The 24,955-nt window shown below is 45.7% G+C and overlaps 1 protein-coding gene across 1 annotated transcript in view; it reads left to right on the forward strand.

Annotated features, from left to right (window-relative positions):
• LOC144761991 (fucolectin-like) overlaps positions 1-24,955 on the forward strand; it is a 157,557-nt gene that overhangs the window by 15,352 nt on the left and 117,250 nt on the right. The window lies entirely within an intron of this gene.

Here is a 24,955-nt window from a genome sequence, read left to right on the forward strand (position 1 = left end):
CCCTGCACCCCTATAAACTCCCCCCCTCTGCTGTCCCCATGGGCCCCTGACAAGGGAGGGCTCCTACCCAGGTCACTGAAGCTGTTTGGACCGGGTACCACGCCAGCGCTGCGTGAAGACGCGCCCAGGAGGTGAGGAGTGTGCCCCTGAGGAACTGCTGTGATACTGTCTGCCCCCTTGTGAAGCTGTGGCCCCCTTCAAAGCGCCAGCTGGGGAAGAGTATGCCCCTAGGAACTGACACCCCCTTTTAAGGCACTGCCTGTCAAGCGCTATAATTGGGAAGAAGCGCTGGGTGAAGTTAAGCGCTGATCTGAACTGGGGAAGCGATATAATTGTGAAGCGCTAGGAACTCGAACTGTGCCCTGCATAGCGCTGTGTGGTGAAGTGCTAGAGAAGGCTAAATTCCTGCCCCCTTTGTGTGGTCTGAGGAAGGAGCAGTGCGCTGTGAAATTGCGCCATTTGCTGAGGAGACTGTGAGGAGAAATAGCGCTGGAGGAGCCTACCCTCGTTTTGGCGCGCTGTCCACCATATGAATAATGAAATAAAGGGAGCCTACCCCTTATTGCCGCCGCAAATCACCGCCGCGAACCCGGCGCTGTCAGGGAGGCCCCCCCGCTATGGTGGGTATCGACGCGGCGGCCCCCGGTACCAGGAGAGGGCCGCCGAAGTGAAGAAGGGGCCGCGCTAGGCCCTGAGGGCGCGGCACTCGTGTCATGTGACGGGGGTGCCCGGCCGCGTCATCGGTCCGCCCCCGCCAACGCCGCGCAGGGATTGGACGCCGGCCGGCAGCCAGAGAAGAGAAGCTGACGCGAAGCCCTGGGCCCCCGTGATGGAGGGGGACCCAGGTGAAGTACCGGTGCGGGGCCCCCGTGGTTGAGGGGGAGCCCCGATTGAGAGCGACTGGAGCGGGAGCCTACCCCGCCATTCTGTGCCCCTGAGTGAGGGGCCAGTAGGATAGGCGGGGTCGGGACACACTGTCGGTGCCAGCCCCGCCTCCCCAAACGAAGCCGGGAGGGAGCCTTGCCTTCGGAGAGAGGCCGTCGAAGGAGGCCAGCCGGAGCGGGTGCCCACACTGCCGGTGAGTCCCCCACCCAGCCCCGGAGTAAGGAGAGGCCTCACGGAGACCACTTTGGGAGTCCCGGGCCCCCGTGAGAAAGAGGGACCCGGGCGGAGGTAACGGAGAGGCTGCGGGGCCACCAGTGAGCTGAGGGAAGACCCGGGGAGGGCGAAGACCCTGCATAGAAACGGGGCCTTCTAGAAGCAAGTAGGAGGCCCCAGAACTGCCCCTCTCCTCAGAAGGACTAGAGACTGGCCCCCGTTGGCCCCCTTAAGGTGCCGGAACTGGGCCCTGTGCCTATTAAGGATTTAACCCCGCAGTGGGGTACTGGTTGTACGTACCTGCCTCTAGGCAGGACCTAAAGAGAAGTTGTTTAGGCGTAAGGAAGTGTTCACCTGTGCCTATGAGATGGTTATCCGGGATTAGGGAGAGTAATGCACTGCTTATTCTGGCATAAGGAGATGTTAGTTCAATGCCTACAGATCTACAATGTCCTGGTTACTGTGACTACTGAAATGTTTTACAGTTAATGAAAGGTTATCCTCATTTAGGGCACTGCTAAATGAGTTCTTCGTGAATGTATTGCTTACCTATGCTTTCTTGGTAAAGAAATGTTGCCTGAAGCCTGGTGATTGCAAATACTTAAGGAAAGGTGCCTTCTTACCTGATGTTTCCTGCCTGTTGGTTGATATTACGCTGATTCCAGGCGTTTATACAAATAAGGATGTGGGGCTTCCGCAGATGTTATTTACCTGCCTAAGTGATTCTAACGTACGCAGTGGTGAGGTGCTCAAGGTGTCAGATATCCCCTGTGAGGGTGATTTTGTAAACAAGGCTTTTGTGCCCCAGTGCAGGTGAATGTGCCTTTTCCTACAGGTTGGCGCCTGGTGCACCCCTATGATGGCCTGACGTGTTATTCCAGGCCCTTGGTTATGCCCCAGATTAATGGGCCAGCTGTGCTGATTTATTACAGGTGCTCCTGTTTATGATGTGCCGTGATGCCCGGATGTTTTTTTTCCCTTACAGGGGTTGGGTTGGCGTTATCGTCCATGATGTATATCTATGCTGATGGTATTTTGCATTACAGCCTATCACTAAGGATGAGATCCTGAGTTGGCCCCGCCATATTGGCCCCAGGCTCAATGATAATTTAGTCACATTTTTATATTTCAGATGGACTTACAGACTCAGCCCTTACTTCCCATGTAAATAATTCCCCCCTTGATACACTTGGCTCTGGTGCCAGTTGGCGCCATGTGATGATACCACTGTTATGCATTTTTCCTTTGCAGGTTGGAGATACTAAACTTCTTAATTTTCCAACTCAAACGGGTGTCCTGCCTCTTTTGTGGTGTGCCTGGTGCGTCGTCTGTGGGTACTGCGTGAGTGCTTCACATGTCCTCGAAGTTTGGCCTGCCCGCTTGGTTCCATGCTACCCCCTTGGAGATTTGGGTAACCCCATTTCTTACAATCATGTTCTGTAAATTTTGCTGACATAACTAAGTCTGACATCATATCATTAATACTTTCAAAGTCCCATTTATCAGAGAATGTGCTTGGTTTTACAAAGTCACTTAATGAAACCTTAAATTGATGAGGATACTTCAAGAGTTCGACCGGGCTATATATATCGTAATCTGTTTTGTCCCATGCTACCCCACCGGGTAATGGATTGGCTGTGAAGTTTACTGAAGAAAGTTCTCTTTTCTCGATGTGTGAAGACTTGTGTGGCTTTAGGACCAGGTTGATGTTCTGGCTTGCTGTGTCCATTGTAACATATTTTCCTTCAATTAAGTGTCCCAAGCATAGTACCATGATGAGCCAAAGCAGGGGAAAAAGTACACCTAGCACCACCCAAAATTCAATCCATGGAGAAATCAGATAGGTTTCTTGTAGTTGATGAAAGAGTTCTTTAGCTTTGTCTTTAAAAGTTTTTGTTGTTGTTGGCTGTTCCTCAGGTTCGCTCGGATCCTCAGAAAAGTCATCGAAATTGATGAAGTAGCCTGATGCAGTTCTGTCAATTGTTGGAATTGCTTCTGGATTTTTCTTTGCTTTTGGAATTTTCTTTGTTTCATTAGCATAGTCTGTGGCTACATCGTTGTAGACAGGTGGGCAATTTGGGTTTCAAGAGGCATAAGTTCCATGGCTTTGTTGCATAGTCCTTGTTGATTTACTGTAGGTTTATCAAATGTGATTAGTCTTTCAGTTTGAACCTCTTGATTTGTAGCAAACTTTGGTCTGCTATTTCTAAACACGCTAGTTATTACAAGAAGTACATGTATAAAACAACGATGAAACTTTGTTTGCAAATCCTCTTCAATAAAAATTTTAAAAAACACAAGACTCACGCATTTGGAATCTCAATAGAGTTGTGGTGATCAAAAACAATACTTTATTGCATAATCTGGGTGATCTCTTGATTTTAACCCCTTCGACGCTCATGACGAGCTGGGCTCGTCATGAGGTAGCCTCCTCGCACGCTCATGACGAGCCCAGCTCGTCATGAAACATGGGAATGAGTAAATCTCAGCGTACGGGCGGAATTCCGCCCGCACGCATGCGGTTAATGTTATATCTCCTTTGACATCAGGTCTGTCACAACCAAAGGAAAAAAGGGTGGTGAAACAACCATCCAAATTCAAGGACTTTGTCATGAAGCAAGTGCATAGTTAAAGTTATTTGTTGGGGGTTAAGCTGGTAATATATAGAGTGTAGGTGTGTAATATGTTGCTTTTATGTAACTTCTTTACATCATTTAGTTAAGACCCCTTTAATGTGGATGTATTTGAAGTAGCCCCATGGTGATGGAATGTGGAGTTACTAGGATCTGCTGTTTGTACTCAGTGGTATCTGATCGGTGTGCTTGGTGGATGGGACCATAGTATTTCCTGGAATAAACTTTTTCATACTTATATCCATAACATCATCTTGAATTTCTTTACAAGATCCTTCAACATACTTCATAAATATTAGTGAGGTAGGTCGCAAATGATTCACAGCCATCACAGGGATGATGGCCTGGTGGAGTCAGCAGACCACCATGTTTGTGATTGCTTTTAAATAAAGCAACTTTATTTTAAATGCATGCTGTTTTCCTGAAAGGAAAAGGTAAGGATTTTTTAAACAAAAGACATTTTTCAAATTTTAACTAACATTATGTTTTTTCAACATTCACAAAGGGGAGGGATCCCTTCAGGGCTCCTTCCCATTTGCGAATGGGTTACCTCTACGTTTGTGCAGTCTGTAAAGTATTAATGTTAGGTGACAGGATTTCCATTCTGAATCAGTATTGCCCATCCTAAAAGGATTTGGTATTTAGTTTAAATTTGGTAATGTGTTAACCCCTTCGACGCTCATGACGAGCTCAGCTCGTCATGGAGTTGCCATTCACTTCAATGGAAGTTACATTGAAGTTCATAAAGGTGCTTAGCATCCAAGTGGTTAAGGAATCACAATGCGGGTCTGTTAAATACCACAAGCCTTTTTGCAGGTGGCCCTATTTGGCAAATCAGACTTTTTGCCAATGCAAAATACCTTCATACATCTGATCCCAAGTTATTAATCCCTTTTTTAATCCCTTATCCAGTTGCAGTGGGCCATGGTGATGGGATGTACATGGATATTAGGGAAAAAGTAGTCTGCTGGCTCCAACTAGTGCAGAATGCCACTGCAAGGCTAGCCACTGGTCTGAACAAATGGGAACCTATTATGCCTGTCCTTCGTTATTGTTTAAATACATGATAATTGAGCATTGTACAGACTACAAAAATGCTTCTCACTTGCCTGTGTGCACTTTCAAGAGGTAAATTCCAAAACAAGAATGACAATATATGGGAACAGAGCATTCTCCATGGCTGCCAGGACATACTGGAATGTCCTCCTATTCTCTCTGTTGAAACAGAATATTGTGCAAGAGAGGAATGGATCAAATCAGTTTGAGAGGGGGGATTTCCTCGAAATGGTGAATGGCTTCAATAGTAGGCTAACTGCAAATACATTGCAAACCATAATGAAAAAAATGATTTCGTCATATTTACATGCTGAAAAAAGGAATTTCCTGACAGCAAAAACAGTCCTAACATCCAAACAACTCTAGGTTAAAATGGTACCTTCACGTTTAAATGGAAGGGGCCAACACTGTGACCACATCAGGGTCATTTGTGAGAAGCAAGTTTCAAAGAAACTTCGCCATGATTTATGCCTGTAGTATGTGGCCCATTGATCAGATGACTTCCAGAGAACCTGACCAACATGACATTTTTTAACATTACAAACCCAAAGAAAGTCAGAAAGGTTTGCCTTGTATGGATGATGATCACTTTTCTTTATACACATTGTCTGAAAAAACTTCTGACTTTGCCTATGTAGAACTCAGTTTCCCTCCATGAAGGAAGCTGGCTTTCTATATATTGTACTGTGCGGAGAGTCCAGTGGGTCCCAAACTAGTTTACAGAGGCCTAAGTAGATAATACTAATCCTCTCTTTTGTGGCAGTGTGGGCGAGCAGTTAAGCTTCATCAGCAAGTAGTGCTAACCATTTCTTGTACTCACAGAGGCAATAAATAAGACACAGACTCAAAGAATAGAGTCCAAATTAGAAAAATAAAACTTCTTTATATATTTTGTAAAACAAAACCCAAAACTTAGTTCAAAAGTAAGTACTGCTTTTGTTATCAATTTTTACAGGTAAGTAATTCTTTCAAAGTTGTACACCTTTACGCACAATGCAATCCTATGAATGCCTATAGTACAGTCGGTTTCAGGGGTTCACCTTCTGTGTTTTAGGTTGTAGGGGGCCACGGTCCAAAGTACTACCAGCAGTTCTTCAGTAACTGCCCAGAGCAGGGTATTAGTGAGGCTGTTAGCTGTGCTCTACTCAAAAGGGGGTCTCAGTGATGCGGATGTCTGTCGATGGCTGCTCGGTCGTGGTGCAGTACGAATCCTGAATGGATTCCCACTGTCGGTGTTGGTTGCAGGGAATCTGGTACCCTGGGTATTGGTACTGCATTGCTCCAGTTGGTCCTGGTATCTTCACACTTGGTGGGGAGACAGATCTGACCCTCTAGAGCATAGGTACCTATTTTTGGTTGGCTGTAGTGTTGGTCAGGTTAGAGAGCTGCAAGGCGCAAGGTAATGCACCGGATTCTGCTCTTTGGTGCCTGCAGACTGCAGGGGATGAGTTCCTCTACCCAAAAGAATACTGTAGTTGATTTTTGAAGTGCAGGCAGGCTACCTGAGGTTCTGGTAGTTTGCCAGCTTTCAGGACTGCTGCGATTAGCAAGAGAGTTGCGAGCAGGTAGGGTTGGGTGCCAAAAGTTCACAGGGCTTTCTGCAGTTCTCACCAGGCAGTGACTCTTCTATGTTCTTCTTCTCTTGAGCCATCGAATCTGAGTTCTTGGGTTCAGGGGTGCCACTCAATTTAGAGGTGTTAAGGGGTGTTAAGGTAGTAGCCAATGGGCTTCCTACCTTTAGGGTGTCTACACCCTCTATATGACTACCTCCTGTGGGAAGTGGGCATAACCCTGACCCTAGAATACTAATTCAATCCATAACATGATGGAGGAATTTGAAAAGTTGGTGTCCATGTCAATTGTCCACCTTAGGGGTGGTGCTGGATTGGTGGGGACACACCTGCTAATCGCACTAATTTTCCTGGCTATCTGCCACCAAACATGGGGTTTGGACAGGGGAGTGGGCATCTCCACTATCTGGAGAGGCTAGAGTCGCATAACAAAGGTGGCAGAGCCTTTGAAGCTTCCCGCTCTGGAATGCAGTTCCTGCATGGAGGAGATAGGAACACCTCCGCCCAGAGCAGGCTTTGTTCCTGGCCACTAAGAGTGATGATGGCTACTACCTCAGGAGGTCAGAAACATGTCTGTGGCAGCAGGCTGGTCACAACCTGTCTGTCAAGCCACTAGTAGTCAGTAGGTTTTCAGGGGGCATCTCTAAGGTGCCCTCTGGGTGCATTTATTATTAAATGCAATACTGGCATCAGTGTGGGTTTATTAATATAACATGTTTGGTACCAAACATCTGTGGGTACAGTGAAGCCATCCTGTATCTGGGAAACTCATAATCACGAGTGTCCAGACTATGTACTCAGAATGGCTTCCCTGCGCACTTGTGAGATCTAAAAATTGGCTTAGAGATCACAGGGCCACATCCACACTTGCAGATATGTCCATACAAGGGATGTAGTGCACCCTGCCTTAAGACTGTAAGGCCTAGTGTAGGGGTGACTTACCTATACCACATGTAGTGTTCTATAGGCATGGCACACAGGAATGTGTGCGATATAGGCTCTTCATTTTTCTGTGCACCATGACGTGCAGGCTGCAGTGGCAGTCTTTGCATGTGCTTGGTCAGGGGTCTCTTAGGGTGGTACAGTTCATGCTGCAGCTCTTGGGGACCCTCTTAGTACCCCAGGCCCTAGGTGTCAGAGATATCACTTACTAGGGACTTACAGGTGTGCTAATGGATTTGCCAATTGGGGGAAAGAATTGCACATATTTAAGGAAAGAACAATGGTAATGGGGTCCTAGTTATAAGGAACTTCAGTCAAAGATGCATCAAATACGAAGCAAAAAGTGTGGGGGGTGGTGGTACTGCAACAAAAACCTACCCAACAAAACAGAATTCTCAATTACTGCCAATCACTGCCAAAAGACAGACCATCTTGTTATCCTGCAGTTCTCGAGTTAAAAGTCTTGGTCAGTATATTGCACATAGAGGACCTAACAAAACCAAAAATTTTGGGAAATTTTTTTTGAGCCGTAATTGAAATTTACATGGCATTAAAGGGATGAAAAAATGATGTGATTAATGCAAGGGACATCTCCCAATGGGACAGATGTATAAAACATGTTTCCAATCACATCCACTCCAAAAAAGCATTTGCAACTGTAAAAACATTTCTGCCCATGTATGATCTCCATTTTACGAACCAGTAAAATGTATTGACCCCTAAAATTGGTTTGTGAATGGACACTAAGGGCTTAATTACGAGTCTGGCAGTCCACGAACCACCAGACTCGTGGAGACCCAATAATGGCGGTCTACTACAATAAGGGCGGGTGGACCGCCATTGCCCCGCCGCAGCCCCCAGGGAATCACCATTCCTTGGCGGTGTTGCAGTGGTCAGGAGGCAATAATATTCTTGGTGGGACCTCCGTGGTTCTCCCAAGTATATTACAAGTTTCCGTTCCTCTATGGTTTTCATGGCGCTCCACCTCCATGAAAACTGTGGCGGAGAAGAAACAAAGGGGTCCCTACAGGGTCCCTTTGTGCCTCTGTGCCATGTGGATACACACAGGGGAGTACGACATATGCCCATCCTGTGTGCATGCATGCCAGTTCCTGCAGGGCATGGTCTTTACAATCCATGCCGTTGAGGAACTGTTTTGGCGTTTCCATTGCAGTGCCCTTTTTCAGGACACCGCAGTGGGAACGTCCAAACAAAAGCCCACCAGACACGAGTTACACTTGTAACGTGCCGGTGGCCCAAACATGGCTTTGGCAGTGAAGCAGTGCAGAAAACCCAGGGCTGAATCGCCAAAGTCGTAATCAGGCCCTAATTCAGCAATTGAAAGGGATGTGTTTCAGTCTTACCTTCCAAATACCGAAAGTGCAATGTATCTATTGTTCGTGACCAGAATTATTTTTGTAAATGTTTGAAAATTACAGTCCCCCAAGCTTGGCAGGTAAACCATTCACAAGACTGAAGAAGTCCCCTTTGTGCCCCTTCCCCATTTTGTGAATATTAAAAAAATATTTAGGGTCTGTAGACAATGATGAACAAGGCCACAGCCAACTCTAAGTAAAATGTTTAAAATAACTAAATCTTTTTTAAAACAGTCCTGTTTCCTTTAAGGTAAATGTGCTGCATTAATATAATAAAAGTTGCCATTATTTAAAGGTGATCCCAGACATGATGGTCTGCTGACCCCAGTGGACCACCAGTCCTATGATGGCAACAAGTTGCAATGAATTATAATCTGAAACCTACCTGAATATTAATGAAGTTAGTTGGATTGTGACCCACTACGATTCTGAATTTTACAAACCAAACTATTAGTTTGCAAGAATCACTGGCTGAAATATTGAGGTGTTAGTCAGGCTCCCCCGCTGATCGCTGCCCTCCCAAGATGTTCAGATCACTGACTAACTGGATTAATCCAGTATTGGATTATATCTGAAATGTGTCACTGGCTACGGGCATCTTTCCTGATGTCTGGAAAGAAGGATTTTTTATTACCCCTCTTGAAAAAACATAATGCCGACCCCCTGGAGCTGGGGAATTACCGCCCTATTTCCTTGCTACCAGCACTGGCAAAAATGTTGGAAAAATTAGCACAACGCCAATTCACCAAGTATGTTGATTCTCATGACAGCCTACACGACACTCAATCAGGCTTCCGGACTGGATATAGCACGGAAATTACTCTAGTGGAGGTGGCAGAGTCTATAAGAAAGTCAATGGGCGCGGGAGCATCATCCATGTTGATCCTACTGGATCTCTCCGTGGCCTTTGACAAAGTGGCTCATTCCATATTGTAAAACAGACTCGAACAGCTTGATGTTCAGGGCACACTCCTTGCCTGGATCCAGTCCTACCTCCATAACTTCCTCAAGGGGAGAAGTTTCCGAGTAAGGCAAGGAGACTGCTATTCTAAGGGGGTTCCTTTGGGCCAAGGCGTGCCTCAGGGCTCGTCACTGAGCCCGACCCTCTTTAATATGTATGTCGCGCCGGTTGCCTCGATTGTGGAGAGCCATGGTCTTCAGTTGGTTTCGTACGCTGACGATACGCAGCTGGTGATCTCCCTATCGCACGCGCCCTGTCTTGCTGCTGATGGCTTCCGGTCGTGCATGGAAGAGCTTGCCGATTGGATGGCTATCAACTGCTTGAAGCTTAATGGCGGCAAGACAGAGGTGCTGGTGGTGGGGAGAGCCCAGTCTGCGTGGTCGTCGGCGTGGTGGCCACCCTGTCTAGGACCAACTCCAACCCCATGCCTTGAAGCACGCAATCTGGGGGTATGGTTTGACGCGGGCCTTACGTTTGGCCCACAGATCAACCGGGTGGTGGGAGTTTGTTTCGGGATCCTGAAGAAACTCAGAAAGGTCTTGGACCTACTCCCGATGGGTGCCCGTCAAACCCTGGTTCACGCTCTGGTGACAGCTAGGTCAGACTATGGAAACCTGCTGTACCTAGGGGCTCCAGAAAAAAGCATGGCTCGCCTGCAAGTGCTGCAGAATGCAGCAGCACGTTTGATTCTTAGGCTGCCCAGAAGGGCGCCTTCGAAGGCGGCCCTCCAGAAGTTACACTGGCTCCCTGTGAGGAGAAGAGTGGTATACAAAGCCCTCTGCACTTGTCACCGAATTCTGAATGGTAGGGCACCCGACCCGTTGAACAAACTTATTGAAGTGTACCAACCTGCACGTGCACTCAGATCTGCAGGGGGTGGTTTTTTGAGGATCCCCAGAGTTAAGAGAGCCCGCATGGGAGGTAGGTCCTTCAGATGCCTAGCGGCAAATAATTGGAACAAACTACCAGCGGACCTGCGCCTGGAACCGGAGGAAACGAGATTCCGAGCGAAATTAAAAACCTTTCTGTATACCATATAACTGTCTGCCCAGTTTTTTGTGCTCCTTGCACGCTGCCTCTCTCACTGCTTTAGCGCGCGGACACGCCGGTGTGCGTAACGCAGCGCTCTACAAATGTCCCTAATAATAAAACAGACTCGAACAGCTTGATGTTCAGGGCACACTCCTTGCCTGGATCCAGTCCTACCTCCATAACCGCACTCAAAGCGTATTTCTTCCACCACATCAATCATCACCTAAGCCTTTGAGGTGTGGGGTACCACAGGGCTCAGCACTTAGCCCCCTGCTCTTTAATATCTAGCTGGTACCACTCTTCAATCCTATTGACACTTGGGAATTGAAGGTTGTTTCGTATACAGATGACACCCAACTGATATTCTCTTCCAACAATCAGTCAAGGGATCGGTTTGCTAGACTAACCGGTTGCCTGAAAGACATCACTAGCTGGATGAATACCAATAAGTTGAAATTAAATGCAGACAAGACAGAGATCATGTTCTTCAGTCATCCCTCCCCTCCCTCCGCAGGACTGTGGTGGCCTGCTGAATTGGGCACCACGTCGTGTCCGACAAAGGCAGCTAGAAACCTGGGTGTCGAGTGGGACTCGGACCTATCTTTTGAAACCCACATACGCCATGTCTCGTCGGTCTGCTTTGGCAAACTAAAAACATTAAGAAAATGTCTGCACTTTTTGCCAGAAGATAGCAGGAGGACAGTAGTACATGCGACGGTTACCTCCCATCTACACTATGCTAATAGTCTGTACTTGGGGCTCCCCAGATATCTGATTCACAGACTTCAGATGATTCAGAATGCGGCCACAAGACTTATTCGTAGAGTGCGTTTTCGTCATCACATCTCTCCTCACATCAGGTTCCTCCATTGTCTCCCAGTTGAAAAACACATTGTGGCAGATTTACAAGCCCCATGCGCCGCCGGTGCATTACGTTGCGTGACGCACCGGTGGCGCAGCCAGCTATGGGATATTTACAACCACAGGTAAAGTCACCATGCGTGACTTAACCTGTGCATGTAAATATTGCCCCTGTTCATACAACCCTTTGCGTGTTAGGGGTGGGACATGGGTGTTGCTGTGGGTGTTGCCACGCAACACCCATGTCCACTGATGCATTTCCAGATTTACGAGAAATCGTAAACCTGGAAATGCGTCAGTTTGCTGCGCCACCATAGGGATGGCGTAGCCAAGCAAAATAAGGAGAAATGTTTTCATTTCTCCTCGCTTTTTCCTCTTTCAATGCGTGCTGCATTATAAAGCATGCATTGAAAGAGGAAAATGCCTGCAGTGATTGCTTTTGTGCAGGAAGGGGCCCCTTCCTTCACAAAAGCAATCTCCCCATGGCGCAGGCATCCTTGCACCATGGTGCTTCTGCACCCGCGCAGAGGAGCGCACAGGTATGCGACATATCATTGTAGATATGTTGCATTCCTGTGCTCTGAAAGTGCTGCAGCGTGGCGCAGCCAAAGGGCTTGCAGTGCCGCGCTGCGGCCTTTTCTTGTAGATCTGCCGGATTGAATTCAAGGCCTTGACCCTTGCTTTCAGGGCCATGCACAACATAGGACCTAGATACCTTACGGCCCGCACTCTTAGATCTAACTCTTAGATCTAACTCTTAGTTTCTAATGTGCGTTTCCCAGTTTTTCAAGGCCAGAAAGGGAGGAAGGGCATTTGCGGTTATGACAGCCATGCTGTGTAATGCACTACCTGTACAACTCCGCATGCTCGATTCTGAATCTGCCTTCCATAAGCACCTCAAGACCTGGCTTTTTGGCAAGGTTTAGTCGCTGCGTCAATCTGTTCACCTGTTTTTTCCGCTAAGCGCCAGGACACCTATGTTTAAGGCAGCTGTTTGCACTATACAAATAACTCTATTATTGTTATCATTATTATACTTTATATAAGTCAGTTCCTAAAATTCTTCACCTGTTTGCAAATTGCAGCCAGTTTTTTACACTCTGTTTTCAATATATTGTGCCCTAGATTCCCATGGGTCTCTCATTTTTAACCATTGTTTTGTATTGTGTGTGACTGGTACTTATAGAGGCCTTTTGAATACCCCTTGTAAAGCCTAAAGTGCATGTTTGTTGTTGCTACTTTTCCCTGCTTGCAGGCAACCCAGTGGCAAAAATCTGCCTCCTTCCCACTAGGAAATGCATGGGAAAATCGAGCCATAAAAATGTAGTTAGCATAATGTGTGTTCTGCTGGTTGTCCTATCAGGCAGCATTACTATCCACATTCACAGGGTACTGTGTATTCAGGGGCAGTTTAAAAGTGTAGGATGCTAGGGAATTTGGGAGCATATGTACAAAGAAGTGACGGAGCGTGGCGTTAGCCTTCTTGGCTTAATGCTGCGCTCCATCCTGTAAACGAAACAAATGTGGTGCACCCAGCAACACCTCTGCAAGGATAGAGAAGAGCGGTAGCATGCTGTTGCGTTGAAGGAGTCAGACCTTGAGCATGGCACTTGTCAGAAAGTGGGTTATAAACTTGGTTACTCACTTAATAACCACAACCAGGTAAGGTTTCACTAAAAGTCTCAGTAAACTCTGCACAACACAAGTAGTAGGCAATTCCCCAGAGAAACGTATGGTACATTCAAGCCATACCATAAATTTGGAGACATTGGAAATTGAATTAATAAACAAAAACATCAAATGATTACATTCGGAAAAGACGGGATATGAATTTTTAAAGTTTTAAGGCAAAATGTGGCTAAGAAAAGGAAACCCATCATTGAAAACCCATGTTGCTGGTGAGATCCATTAACATTCCTAAGATTATAACACTGGGGATCCTAGAAGAGATTAAGGGAAGAACAGACATTGGTGCACATGTCAAACTACTTTCAAAGAGGGACATACCCAAACACTGGAGGTCAGAGACTGCTCCTGCATATATAGGGGCATATTCTCAAGGACTGATCACTGAGTTAGCGTAACTTTAACGCAGCCAAAATGGAGCTCAGTTTTACGCACTATTCACAACCCTGTGCTAACAGCCCATATTGCAAGTTTCCATGCAATAGCAGACACCAAAAACATCGCCAAGGATGACCGCAGCCACTAACGCTAATGAGATGCAGAGGAGGCGTGCCCGTGCAAAAACACACGATAACAACACTTCGCACTATTCCCAATGATTAGCCAGATTGGAGATAAAATTCCAAAAGCTGCGATAAGGTGCGATAACACCAGGGATTTAACACCTGCTCAGACCTCATATTATGTCGGACAACAGCCTGCACCATAAAAGGGATCAGAGCCACACACAGACAACAACAGATGCCATAGAACTACTGATCATGCAGCTCGGACACCCAAGAGGGCCACAACAACCACCGCCACTACCAGCAGACATAAAGAAAACACACCAGCCTCACAGACTTGACACCAGAGCAAGTCATCACACACTACAGGCTCAAAAGGACAACCATCCGACGCATCCTCACAAACATTCCCCATATGCTGACGGCACCAACACAGCGGAGAACAAATATCCCTCCGCAGACAAAGTTGCTGGCCGTGCTGCACCTGTTGGCCTCTAGGACCTTCCAACCAACAACTGCCAGAGTCGGAGGAGTCTCACAGCCAGCCCTATCCAAGTTCCTCACACCTGTCCTGGATGCCATCCTCAGTCTGGCACCACAGCCCCTTTACTTCCCTCACACTGCGCAGGAACAGCTGGAGACCAAGCAAGGCTTCTATGCCACAGCTGCATTCCTGCACGTGTTTAGGGCAATAGACTGCACATATGTACTCCTTGTGCCCCCTGCCGCCACAGCACACAATAACCGCAACTGGAAGCACACACATTCAATGAACTTGCAGGCAATAGTGGACCACCGGGGACTCTATACCAACGTCGTCGCCAACTACCCAGGCAATGTGCATGATTCATTCATCTACCGAAAGTCTGTCATCAGCCAGCGCTTTCAGGCTGGCATCTATGGTAATGCACTGCTCGTCGGTAAGTACCAACTGTACACAACACACACCTCAACTCCACCAACGTACAAATCACAACTGGGGAATTCACACCTCACATAATCACATACAACATGACAAACAACATGCACACCTACCACACACGACAACACTACTTACTGTGGGAACCATGGATAGACATGTACAAAAACTAAACAGGGCATGGCACCTCTGACACACAATGTAGAATGCGGGGAGAGGTGAGAACCAAGCAAGTGAGCCAACAGTACAAATGTATACAATGCAAAGTGTTGAGGGGATGTGCCGGACAGACTTGAGCATGCAGAGCACAGATATGTACATGTCGACATACAGTGATGCTCTTCGGAGTGAAGTGGACAATGGACGCAACCATGATACCTCAGGCAGCGGGGAAGATCCGGAAAATCTAGCGCGTAGGTCTTCCCCTGTAATCGTGATCGTAGTCGCCTGGCGCGGCGTACGCCATGCCACTGTAGGGGTGTGAATAAAAGGCACGTAGCTCTGGGCATGGTTCTCTTCCAGAATGACCATAGTGTCTGCCATGGCGGCGCCCCCAACCCACCACAAGTCCGAAGCAGGTAGCGAAGGTGGCTGCGTGAATGGTGTACCCAGCCCGCAGGTACCCAGACCCACCATGGCCGCACCGACGCACCCATGCCACACAGCTCATCTTCCGATACCAGCGTGTGTCATAGAGGGCCCACCACCTGCCGGCGCAAGCTCCAGGCACGAGGCCCGCACCTTGGCAGCCTCTTCAGACCATCGCTTGTGTCCGCAACACAGGCCCCCAGCACCCTGCAATACCGCACCGCGAAGTAACGTGTGTGTCAGTCTTTTTCACTCCATTCACGTCGCCATACTCTGCCGCTGCCTTCGGCCTACACTGGAGCGAATGCAGGCGGTAAGAATGGCTGCCACGGCTGCACAACTGCGACATGTAGCCGGGACATTCCATGCCCAGCAATTCCTGATCACGTCATTGTTGCCGTACTTTTAAGGACAAGGCATCATCGCAGTATAAGCAACACGCCCATCCCTGGTGCTTCTATCTCAGTGCACCATAAATCATCCCCCATTGTGAAACGGAGTCTTGAATTTAACCAATGTCGGAGCCTATGTCAATGTACGCAAGGACAAGCGGAAGAGTGTGACAGATTCCAGTCAGGGGGTAAACAGGTCCAATGCCATTGAGGTGAGACAACACTACCAACAAATGCTTGTGTGCCACTGTGCATCGAAAGTCAATGGCCCTTTCTGGTTGAACTTGGGTCGCGTGTTAATCTATGGCTTGGGTGTTGTTAACATACTCATGTTGCTGGTAAAGAATTGTTGTTGATAATGAGTCTTTAGCATTCCTCAGCGCAATATAGCCTGGTTCAGCCAGTAACTGACCCCTACATCTTGCCATGTAAGGACACCTTTCACTGTCCCCAGAAACAGACTGCGACATACATCCTGGACATCGAAGAGAATTTTCTCCGCTGTGGTGGCCCTACCTCAGTGCACTGCAAGTCAAGGACCCTTTACGATTGAGTCTCAGACTGTGGCCAGCGGACACAACAATGTCGTATGTGCCGGTCGTATTGGATCTGATGACACTTACTCAGTGCAGCTCATGTAATGGACCCTTTCAGTTTGAATTTTGAATGTCTGATTGTCTGATCACTGTTCTAGTGGTTTCCAGCAGCAGGCACTCCCTAAGGGCTGGCTCACACTCACCCCACACCCATCCCACACAGGCTTCACTGGACATGTGACCCTGACAATAAAGGGGGCTGGTGCATGTGCCCGTAGCCAGTTACTCAAACTATCTCAGTGTGTCTGTGTTGTCATTATGTATGCATGAGGGGCCCGGACCCTACTACATCACATTGTACTGGGTACAGCGGACGCAACCATAGCAATTCAGGCAGTGTGGGAGACCTGAGACATGTAGCTGTGTTATAACCCCCTGTAGGCGTAAGCAGACTGGGCTGGTCTGGCGTGCAATAATTCAGCGTAGGGGTGTGGTGAATCACCCATGGTCAAGTTTATAGCTCGACATGGTGGTGACCAATGCGTGAGGCTCTCTTGTAGTGTCGGAAACACCTGTCCGCAATGGCAAATTTTGCAATGTAGCATGCACCCTGTGTGCATGCTCCCACGAAGGGATGACTGCAGGAGGGCAAGACCGCTCAGGGTCCGGGATCATACTTGCCAAGTGTTGTGTGTATGGCTAATTACGCATCATGACCCGAAGGTCTATCACCAACAGCATCACGAGTTCAGTCAGGCATGTACTTCACATCTGTGTCAGCCATATCCATACCATAGGACTAAACACACGTGTGCAGCCACCCTCAACAATCAACATCACATTGACGTTTTCATGCTTGTGGACATGCACAGACAGGCATGTCAATGTACTGTCGTAGGGGTGCAAGTGATGCAACCTCGCAGCGCACAGAAGTACATTTGCACATTGCGAGGGAGGAGCAGCAGTGAGACAAAGTGATAAACATTGGTGCCGGTCAGTTTGGGAAGAGCATTACTGTCATACGTGTATCTCAAAGACGCACACATCACACACATGTACCTGTAAGCCTGTCAAAACAGCATGCAGTTACACAAATTGACACACATCTTTCTCCCCTGTCACAGGTGATCAAGGATATGCACTCAGCACGTGGATGATGACACCCCTCCGAGCCACAAACACCTAGGCAGAGAGGCTGTACAATTTGGCCCACAAACGCATCAGGGGCATCGTGGAATGCACATTTGCCATGTTAAAGTCACGTTTCAGGTGCCCGTCCATCACAGGGGGGGAGGCTCCTGGACAGCCCAGGCATGGTGTGCAAGATGATCACTGCATGTTGTGTATTGCACAGCATACGTGTACGCACCAATGCCCCATGGATACAAGTGCCCAAAGCACCGGACGATGATGATGACAGTGCAGGTGGACTGCGCCCCACTGCAGCTGCAGCAGGAATAGCACGTAGGGACTATATCATCCGGAATTTCTTCACATGAGCACGTCAAATTGTGGCAGTCCTTGGCTATCATGGGACAGTACAAAATTACCTCAGGCACAGCATGTTCAAATAAATGATATACAACACACATTCACTGTGTGCATGTCACTCCTCTGCATGAGCATGACAATCGAGACATGTATTGCTGACAATCTCACACATGTGGAATTGATGGTGGGTGTGTCAGCTCTGGACAGAAGGGCTGTTTAGGTTGTCTTGTATTCAACATGCAATTTCTTTGTGTCATAGATAGTACGTAATCACACTCATCATCGTATCACATGTTTCACGAATTATTATATTGTGGCTGTCACATGACTGTGCGTCCTTTGTGACAGTATTGGTCCACCATGATGCAAGGGTGCACCCTGTGACAAGTCCAACAACATGATCAACATGGACGTGAGTGGGCGTCAGTGTCCCGACATTCATCCATCCTTTAATACATGAATTATCATGGACATGACACATCTGTGTGTTTTTGAATGTTTTATTGACATTCAGTGGTGTTGAATCGTGAGCAGTACAGGGCCATGCCAAGCCCACTTTACAATGTGGCACCGTGGAGGGTCAGCTGTAATTCTATGGTAATTGACAGGTTAAGGGGAAGAGGAAGAGATCCGCCTGCAGGCTTATTTCTGTGTCATTGAGAATGTACAGGGATACTGAAGTCCATGTTGTTGTCCACGGTGAGTGGCTCAGGGAGCATCGGGTTACAGTGGAAGGTGTCGTATGGGGGTATGTTGCAGGATGCAGGACCAAGCAGACATTAGCCATATGGCGTAGGTGTTTGCTATTGCTTCCTTCTTAGCATGATGGCAGGATCATCCTCTTCTTCATCCTCTAATGTTTTATGTGCCTCACATGTGTGTAGTGTTTGGTCTGCAGCACGGGGTGTTACTGACACATCAGGGGTCGCAGATGTGTGTGTCGAAGTTCCGGCAGTATTCATCTGGCCCAGGCCTTGAAATAGAACTGCCATGATGAGGAGCTGCAGTGCGTGGAGGATCCCAGCTACATTTCGCTGGTGTGCAGCAGTAGCAGCCATTGTATCCGCCTGCATTCGCTCCATGTTCTCCATTGTTCTCCTCGCCACTACGACTGCATTGTCCTTGTCCACGATGGACTGTCATATCTCCGTTTGAGGTGTCGAACAGTTGTTTGTGGTGTTCTATCACCTCTGTGATGGTGATCATGTTTTCCTGCGGACTGAAGTGCGTCTTCATCTTCCTCTTCTCCTTGCCCTTCCCTAGCGTGGGGTTCCTGCCTGGTCGTCCGTTGTGCTTATGGGGTTCGAGTTGTCCTCTGCACTGGGTCCGTGTGCATCCATGTTGCTTCGCAGTTGTTTAAGTTTTAATTATTTATTTCGGCTTCTTTTATAGTGCCTGTTCCCGCATGACGCGTGGGAAATGAAGGGCTGTCCCTGCTTATCGCTGATATTTTTTATCGTGCTTATCCTCATCGCACCTTTTTTCGTGTTCGTGTATCACATTTTTGGTGGGTCGCGTAAATTTTAATGCAGTCATTTTCCGCATTGCCAGGGATTTATCGCACTGTCCCGCCGTGTTGTGAATATGTCGTTAACAAGGAGTTATTTTCCCATGATAGACTGCGCTATTTAAAGGTGAGTTAATTAACTTTTGCGATAACTATCACACGTTCTTGAGAATATACCCCTATGGGGTTTCTGGGTTGTGTATAGGTTCTCTGTCAAGGACAGTATCCATTATATGCAAGAGACTTGTTAAATTGCACAGGAGCGCAACCTATCATTTGAGTGCAAAAATCAATAAAAAGAATTATATTTAAAAGGGGCCTTAAAATTCTATCTAATAGCAACTATTTCAGGTAAACGCTTCGAGCTTTCCCGTATGAGAGCTGCTAAAACTTTGCTGAAAGGTTCTCAGTACAGGTGCAATCAGGGCACACATAAAATGATAAAGATGTGCAATTTAAAGTTTGCAACCCATGAAGATGAACCTGTTTGCTGCATCTCCAGACCACTTTGCTTGCTTCTGCACGACCCATTTAATCTTCGGATTACTGTCAACTAACTCTTAATTCTAGTGCAATCAGAATTTACTCGAGGAAAAGAGGAATGAACTGGGAAGTGAAAACAACATTTAAATACATTTTCCTTCCATTATCTCATGGATCCACTGTTTAAGTGTCATGAGAAAGGAATGAAAATGATAAGCAAATATTTCAGTGAAGGTGAGAGAGCATGCAGCTCTCAGATGCTCTGTCACTCTGATGGTCCTCTTTTCCCAAGTTATGAACTTTTCAAGAATTTGAGGTGGAAACTATAATCCGCTCGCAAAGGGGCAGATTCTCAGAATCTGCCCCTTTGCGACCGGTATTTTTGCATTTGGGATGCATCATCCCAAATGCAAAAATTGCAATTTGAGAATTCGCTAAATTGCGATTATTTGCATTTAAGGAATCTCAAATTGAGATTCCTTAAATGCAGTGCATGAAAGTTTAAAAAATAGCGAATTCGCTAATAGGGCAGCAAATTACTATGAAGTACAACTTCATGGTAATTTGTTAAAACTTTGAAAAATGCACTAAAGTGCATTTTTCTAAGTTTCATGTTGCGCACACACATGCCCTTAGGCATTGATCTGTGCACATATGTTGCGCACACACATGCACAACATATGTGCACAGATCAATTTCAGGGGTGCAACAGGGTTTCCTTTGGACACCCCTGCACCCTTGAAATCGCAAACTCAATTTGCGATTCGCTAATTGCGACTCGCAAATTGAGATTGTCTTCCCATTCATTCCTATGGGCCTTTACCATAGGAATAAATGGGGAGGTATTCCTTAATTGCGACTCGCAATTTGCGAGTCGCATTTAAGGAATTCTAAGAAATCGCAATTTTTTTTGTGATTTCTTGATGCATTCCATGTTGCTATTTCTTAATAGTGAATCGGTATTTTTCGCTATTAAGGAATCGCAAAATGGGTTGTTGGTGCATCTGGGGGTATGTACTTCATCAAACAAAGGCCTAAGAAGGAGAAGCATTGTAGAAGGAGACTCAGTTTTCTAAATGACCAGCCTTTACTGTAGCCATACTCACGCTCTAGCTTTACTTTTTCTTCACAGTTGAAATTGAGACACATATATCACCTGTGTTGCCAACGTGCTTATAGATCACCGGTGGTGCTCGAGTAAGAGTGCCCACCTGCGCGTCAACCTCCTCAGGAATGAGACTGGCACTCCAAAGGAAACAGTTGCATCATTTATTGAAAACTAAACACTGTCAACAGTGGCTAAGATCAGCCTTGTTCACGATACTTCATTCAAACCAACACATTTTAGTCATAAATGAAAGACTAAGGGATATATTATCAAGCATGGCATTATAATTATCGCCACTTTAGCGGCAGAAAACTGCTGCTAAAGCGGCGATAATGGGCTTCATAATATGCCGTAGAGAATTCCCATAGAAGCCCATGTTCACACCAGAACATGGACTTCTATTGGAATTCACAAGGGCATATTATCAAGCCCATTATCGCAGCTTTAGCTGCAGTTTTCTGCAGCTAAAGCGGCGATAATTATAACGCCATTCCTTGATAATATGCCCCTAACTTTCAAAATAAACAAAAAGGTGCCATTTTAGAATTAGTGGTGGTTGATGACCCACAAAAATAGTAGGTCAACATTTATAAAATTAAACAAGATACAAATAATTATTTAAATTTTAAAATGAAAAACAAATTTCACTTACCTTTTTAGCTTGCAGCACGTCCTTGGTGTTCTACAGCCAGCTCTTGACTCCTCTAGCACGAGGTCTCACAGCTCCTTATCCAATCCACACACTGCTCTCATGATGCATGAGAGAAGTGTCCGACTGGCTGGAGCAGGCTGCTTCAGCGCTCTGAAGAGCACTTAAGGCCTGGGCCTGCTCTGCAACCCAGCTGTCTATGAAAGCCAAGTTGGAGAGATTAAATTGTGCATGTCTTTTTGGCCCTAATATTGTAGAAGGCAAAACCACATGCTCAATTCACACTGAAAGGGCCACTCGTCATTGTTGTCAATCAGCAGGAATGACTTACTGGCCACGCCCTGCCCTCTTAGTTCAGCAAAAAGCTGGAATACTAAAACAGTAATAAAATCCTTTCATTACCATTTTATTTTTCAACCTTTCTTTAGCTGTGTGGGGAGAGGGGTGGCGTTCCTCTGGTCCCATGGAGGAACGGCCACTGCTTAGAATGTATATGATACTACAGAACATAAATCAAATCGGGGCAAACCAAGTCAATAATTTGGTAGAAAAATACTTCATGCTATGCATGTATTTTATATGTATATATAATATATCATCCAAATCAACCTGGCATAAACATTATTAACAAAGTTTAACTATACAAAATGTCAGTTGAGCACTATCTTATAATATTCATGTATGTTTCTAAGTCATTACATATACCATCAATGTACAATTGCTTACAATACATATACAATTATATACAATTATACCAAACAAAAAACATACTATGTATAATTACACCATTAATTATTTAGTGAAAAATATCCTAATTATCGCATTGTTAACTCTCCAAAATCATCTCTTTAGACTAGCCCATGCAATGTCTAATTTATCGATATCCCTTTTCCAATTATTGCACCGCCCTATCGAGTTACCATATTTAGTCCCAGTGGGCAATGTAATGCATGATCTTCATTAAGAACATCTCAAATAAATAAATACAATATATGTAGTGAGTGACATCATATTATAACCCGAGTCATCCATCCTCGATCTGCAAAGTCATGCTCACTCAAGGCATCTATTGTACAGCTTACGAGCAAGTAGGCTTAACCTAGGTATGTGTGTAGTTCTTGATCGATTGTGAGACCATACGGTTCCTTACTGTCCATATCCAAAAGGAATCTATTTTCTAATTGTCTCAAATATCATTCAGAAATTTTTTGGGTGCCTGTGCTAAAACACAAAGGGCCAGATGTATGACCATTTTTGCATGCGCAAACGGGTTTGAGCATAGCGAATGTACAAACCCTATTTTGCGAGTCGTAATTTTTTGCGACTCGCAAAATAGGGTTTTGCGACTCGCTATTAGAAAGGGGCATTCCTTTCCTAATAGCGAGCGCAACCCTCTGTAAGAATGTTTTGTGTCGGCAATTTCCTTTAAGGAAAACGGGCTGCATTTGAAAGAAACTGCTTTATTTAAAAGCAGTCCCAGACATGATGGTCTGCTAAGCCCAGCAGGCCACCATACATGGGAGGGTCTGCCATTCCCAATGGGGTCGCAAATTGCGAGAGGCTCATTAATATTCATGAGCCTCTCTATTTGCGACCCCATTGGGAATCGCTAACTGTGTGTTACACACTGTTGTACATGCAAAATTGCACCTCGCAAATTGCGAGTCACAAAAGACTAGCAATTCGCTAGGCGCTATTTTGGCCGTCGCACATCTGGCCCAATATCTTAGCTAGAATCCTCTTGTTTATAGAATCTACTAAAACTCCTGGCATCTGGGTAGCTAAAATTTAAATTTTTAATCAAATGTTGTAAGATTCTTTTATGTACAGGCAATGTCATGCTGCCAATATATGTCTTTGGCAGAGGCATGTTAATTATTAGAGCACATATTATGCTTCTGCAGGTCAAACTACCCTGAACCTTGATGTTTTTGTTATATGATATTCTGACTGCAGTGGTGTTAACTCCATGCTGACATGCTTTATATTGATTTCATTTAATTAACCCCTCCCTCTGGGAAATCCATGCCATCTCCCTCTCACCACTTTTTATATCACTTCTCATTGAGTGTGTGCTTTTTTGACAAATAAAAGGTCTCCTAGGAATATTATGACCAATTATTGGGACCCTTCTAATAAGATGCCAATGTTTGTCAAGGGCAGCCGTCCCTCTCACATGTTTTTGGTTATAAGTGGTCCCTTCTTTCTTTCTTTCCTCCTTGTAGCAGTAAAAAATGCTGATTTCCATGTGTACTGCTTCGCTCTTTTGGACTATGTAGCCATAATATTTGTCCTGAACCCTCTTGCCCTGAATCTAGTTATCATTTACCTTTCGATGTCACTATATTCCTCATTTGTACTGCAAACTCTTCTAGCTCTGTAGAATTCCCTGAAGGGTATACTCTTAATAAGTGATGCCAAATGGAAGCTAAGAGCATGTAAGCTACTGTTGCCTACTGTGGGCTTTCTGTGCAGTGTCACCAATTTCTGTGCATCTTCCTTTATTAACATATCAAGGAATTCCAGCTCTCTCTGAATTATCTTACTTGTGAAAGCCATATTCAACCATTTTTGTTTATCTCCTCCACAATGAGGACGGCCTATATCTTAAATCATCTCCATGTCACAAATACGTCATCTATGAAGTGTACCCATAGTATAATGTGATGTGTGCATTTTTCCATTGTTTTACCTTGAATTACCATATTACAGAGTAGTGGTAGCCTCTCTGTAGTTTTAGTTAGGGTCACCAGAGATAGGGATTTTTTTAGAATTTGCTCCTTAATAACTTTGCACCCGTTTGACGAATGTCCGCGAAACTTCGCAGACCTGTTTCAACCATTTCATTATCAGAGGAATGAAAGCTTTGCAGTGTTTGGTCAAGGAGGTGCAAAGAAAAACAGGCTTGAAATCCAATGCATTTTACATAGACTATTGTATTTTGAGTTGTGTGAAAATGGGCAGTTGTATTTTCCTGAAAATTGGCAGCATCAGATATTAGGGTGCACAGATGATGCTTGCGGGGTGCAGCAGGTAAGTGCAGTAAGTATATTTTAGGTTATAAGGTTTTTTAACGTAGTGACATTTTGTAGCACAATGCTACTAAAAGTAGCAAGAAAGCCAAAAAATAAACTAGCCTGCATATGTAAAGTTTCAGATTTACCACATGAACAACTAAAATACCCAATATCTTTGCGGGGGGGGGCCTTTTGTTTTGTTACGGCACTGCTACATGGGATTTCTTTGCAGGCTCTCTGGCCCACAAAATAAAAGTGGCCCAAGCCAAACAAAACCATCTATCTTATGCGCCCCTGTGCAACAAATTTAAATATTGCCCTAGCAGTGAGTCACACAAACTACTATTTGGAGGACATGGTAATTGGCGACTAGGAAAAAATATTAATCTACATTTTTAAACAATGATCGCCTTTCACTTACTTTGCCCCTCATATGTAGCACAATCATAGTAAAAGTAACAAGGACGCCTTAAGAATAAACTAGACTGCATATGCAAGTTTCAAATATACTACATGAACAACTGAAAGACCCATTATGGCCAC

Source organism: Lissotriton helveticus, chromosome 6 (genome assembly GCF_964261635.1).
Source record: "Lissotriton helveticus chromosome 6, aLisHel1.1, whole genome shotgun sequence".
Lineage (NCBI taxonomy): Eukaryota > Metazoa > Chordata > Amphibia > Caudata > Salamandridae > Lissotriton > Lissotriton helveticus.